The sequence below is a fragment of the Benincasa hispida genome, chromosome 4, assembly GCF_009727055.1.
Source record: "Benincasa hispida cultivar B227 chromosome 4, ASM972705v1, whole genome shotgun sequence".
In the NCBI taxonomy this organism is placed as follows: Eukaryota; Viridiplantae; Streptophyta; class Magnoliopsida; order Cucurbitales; family Cucurbitaceae; genus Benincasa; species Benincasa hispida.
Window position 1 is genome coordinate 13,618,385 of NC_052352.1, and position 4,776 is coordinate 13,623,160.

Here is a 4,776-nt window from a genome sequence, read left to right on the forward strand (position 1 = left end):
GGAGGAAGACGATCGTGCAGTGAACAACACTATCGTGTAGACGAACTAGTCTATTGCATAGACTTCATACTCGATCATTTAGTCTCTCAAAGGAATCGATCGTGTAGTAACTCTCTTTTCACTCGATTGCGTATTTGATGTCTTGTGTATGAAATAATAAAACCAATTTTTATGTATCTCATTTTTTCTATAAAACCAAATAACTACCCACTAAGGGTGGCTATGGAGAAAAAAGATTTAATTATCAAATAATTAATAATTATAAATAAATATGATAACTAATTTATCATATTATATTTATAACCTATAGTTTTAATATTACATCATATACAGTATGAAGGAGTAATATAACATGCAACAGAAGAATTTAAAATCAATAAGCACTTAAACTACATTTAATTTGAGTTTTAAACATGTTATTCATATGACGTTCATAAGAAGGTTTGAAGCTAACATTACCTTTGAAGATCTGAATTCAGCAGAATTTCACCAAGATTGAGCTTGATTCTTCAAGAAGACCACCACCAAGATCTTCTCTACTATGCTCAAGAAGGAATGTGTGGTGGAAACACTCAAATCAAGCTGAATTAAGGATGAACTAGTGAGAGTTGAGTAGGGTTTTCAATTTTCTAGCACTTCAGTAAGTAAACTAAAAAATCTATCTCATCTTTTTGCATGGAACTTCTATATATAGATAGAAATCATGCAAAACAATAGGGTTGCATGGATGGCACCATCTACTTGGTGATAATTGCAAAAAAAACAATTGGAATTTGGTGAAATTCCATTATATTGTAGTTAGTGGGTAGGAAAGATCCAGAGTCAGCACTTAATGGAACAACCTCTCTACTATCTCTGAAAGTGGTTAGGAAAGAATTCCATCTTGCACCCTATGTCCCCAGCTATCTATCGATCTTACCCTTGAAATGAAGGTTTATTGAGCCGACGCTGTTGAGCCACCCCGTACCTATGCAAATCTAAGGATATTCCCTAATAAATAGGAGTTTATAGTTAGCTCAAGATTAAGGTCAAGTTACCTTGAAATAGTTAGTCTTAAACAGTAAATAACGTTATAAAGTAAGAGTGACTAATTTCATGATCCGATCTTGTATAAACCCATTGCACAGGACGCCCCCTCTCTTTATATCATAACATATATGAATTAGGATCACATCGTCTGTAGCACTTTACAATTCCTTGTAACAATTACAGAGTGGGTCACATTCAATATTGTTAGCAAAATAAGGCACCCAACCTCATTCATATACTATAGAACATTTTGGCTATTTACTCGAACCTGATCCACTTTTATGTCTCCACATAAAGTTCAAGTACTAATGTAATAGTCATGGGTCTTTTAGTTTATTGGATTTATTTCTAAAATGAAATAAGCAATACATATTTTTAATAACAACTTATTGAATTTTCAGAATAAGTTTTATTGTTTACAAACCACGAGTTTTGGTACATAAAACCCAACACACCCGTTCCCCCCTTGAAAGTCATTTCTTGTTCAGAAAGTTGTTTCCAAGAACTAGTTTCCTTTAGAAAAGTGCAAACATGATTAGCGGTGCCTGAATCTAATATTCAGATTAGTTGAGTATTCTCCATTAGACATGTTTCAACTACTAGTAAATCTAATTTACCTTGGTTTGCCTTTTTCGCTTTCTTTTCCGCTAAATATTTTAGACAGTTACGCTTCCAGTGCCATCCTCTCCGCAATGGAAACACTTTCCTTTGGGAGCCTTGTTTTTGTTTTTGTTTTTATTTGTAGTGGTTTTCTGATTCCCTTTACCCTTCTTCTTCATTTGTACAGTCTTGTCTTTTGAAGAAGAGGGAACATACTTTTTTTTTACAGTGGGTTTTGTTCTAGATGTAGAACCCTTTATAAACTTTTTAGGTCGTGAAATAATATTTACTTCACCTACTTTAAGTTTCATCATAGACTAAAACATCTATAGTTCGTTCAACATTGTAGTTAAATTGTAAGTAATTTTGTTCATAGCAGCATTGGTTCTGAAAGGTAGATAATTCTTCGGAAGAGATTCTAATATCATACTGACTTGACTGATTTCATCTATCATCACTCCATGATCCTCAACAATATTAAAAATGGACCATCATATTGAGAACATGTTCTCCAACGTTAGTACCATCTTTCATCCGAGTACTATAAACATACTTAATGGCTTCATGTCGAACAAAGGATGACAGTTGCCCAAACATCTCCTGAAGCGACGCCATTATCTCACGAGCAGTGGGCATTACCTCATGTTTCTTATTAAGAACATCGGATATACTTGCTAAGATATAAGCCCTAACCCACCGATCACAGATGTCCTAAACATTTTGGTTCACTGTTGTACTGAGAATTGAAGGACATTCCTTCGTCAACACAAACCTCAAATCATCCACAACTAATATCGTATTAATGTTGAATTCCCAGTTTGAATATCCTTCTCCGTTAAACTTATCGAAAGCAAGTAGTTGTAAAATTGAATTTGACATTGCTGAAAAATTTAAACAAATTCTATTAAACTTATGCATTTAAATCAAAATTTACCAAAAAAAAAAAAAAAAAAAAAACAATAAAGTACCCAAAAAAACTTTATTTATTTGCAACAATATTTTAGTGATTTAAAACAGTTGCTACCATGGGGCAGTCAACAATTCCTTCACTAAAGCAAGACAATTCTTGACCAAATACTATATCAAAATAACTCTTATTTCTATAGTTCTTTTGGTTATCATTTTCGGTCAAGATTTTTTTACTAACGATTAGTAATTCTTGTAAGTGTGACCCCCCATTTTTCAGATTTTATAGAACGGTATGAATATACCCTCGAGATGAAGACAATATCCAAGATAGAACTATAAGTCCCTATTCATTTTTTGAAGCCTGGGTTGTTCCGAATCCTATTTTACAAATCTCCGTGGGGATCGTTGTGGTTAATGACTAGCTAATGCTGCCTAAAAATGACAGCGGTGTAACATAGGAATCTCACGTTTCAAACTAATGGAGGAGACCATAGGATAATGTTGACACATTTCTTTCACCCACTTACTATGAACTATTTTCCCCATTCACCTTGTTATTGACCCATGCGAACACTTTCTGAATGGAGTAGTCACGGTAAAAATGACACGAAGTCGAGCATGGATCTCACGGTATGAATTCTTGAGGACGTGAAAGCTAATAACTATATATCAAATATATCGTTAATCTCCCACTGAAGGGTTTTGACTGTTGGGTATTTATTTACTTAGGTTTAAAAATGGCTAACTTTAAACAACCTAAGTCTATATAATTTCTGTCCAAGTATAACATTTATATTTGGATATAACCCTACGATGTCTAAGTGTTTAAACCAGTTTTAAACTTACACCGCTCATTCAAGCTCATAAAATCAGTTAACAATGCTCAATATTTCTGTCATAATCCCCAGGTAGGAGGTGTTACGTAAACTATCAACTTAAGTACCTCAGCCTTAGACAGGTTTATGAATCGATTTGAGTTTGTAACCAAAATTTATAAGGTAACAGTATATTTTAATAGTTAAAATTAGTTCTTAACCTAAGTGAGCATGTTGTGTATCTTTGTTACGGATTTTAAAGTCTAATTTCATTTTATAACAACTTACAAAATTTTAGACATGCGAAACATCCACAACATACATCAAAGGCATTCAATATTTAATATAACATTTATATTAAATAAAAGAAACCCTAAACATGCATACTATATATATAACAATTTATAACATACTTTCAATGTATGTAACATGCTTTCTATGGTAGGTTTTTAAATCTATATGGCATACTGTATGCACATATAGGATTTATTTAATTATAACATACATTACATGCACAAATAATTAAACACATATTGATACGATTTTAGTTTTGGTATTTTTAACCAAACAAAAGCTTAATATTACAAAAAATAGCTCCAAACCGCTTCCGGACCGCTCGAACAGCTCCAAACCAGACCCAAAAAAGCTTGAACCGGATGTGAACCACCTAAACTGAACCAAACAAAACAATTTTGAAGGTGAACTGGGTTAAGTTTGAAGAAAATCGGCCAATCCTCGACAAGCCGGTTCAAGAATCTCGCTTGGATAAATCAGATCTCGCTACTAGACCAATATCTTGCTAGGATGAACCGGATCTCGATGTTGGGCCAAAATCTCGCTAGGATGAACTAGATCTCGCTGTTGGACCAAAAACTCGCTAGGATGAACCAGATCTCACTGCTGGATGGGAATCTTGCTCAAGCTTGATTCAAAATCTCGCTTGAACTAGAAATCTTGCTCCTCGTTAAAAATCTCACTCAAGATCGATTCAAAATCTCACTCGAACTTGAAATCTCACTCGAACTTGAAATCTCACTCAAATTTGATTCGAAATCTCGCTCAAACTTGAAATCTCGCTCAAAATTTAAGTAGAAGCTCACGAACTGGAAATTTGCAACTCGGCCTTCTTCACTTCTTTCTTTAGTTACATCCTAATTTCAACTCTAATGACTCCAAACGAATTACAGACTCTTAAACACATAATAAGGCCCATCAAACAAGAGCCAATTACAAGAATTACAATATAATTGAAAAGATTCAAATGCCAAAACTCTGAAAAACCATATCAGTACACTATTTTCATACAGTTCATGAAGAACACCCACCAAACTTAAATTAGCCATGATTAAGTGCTTGCTTTAATACCAATTGAAGGAGTAATATGACATGCAACGGAAGAATTCAGAATCAATAAGCACTTAAA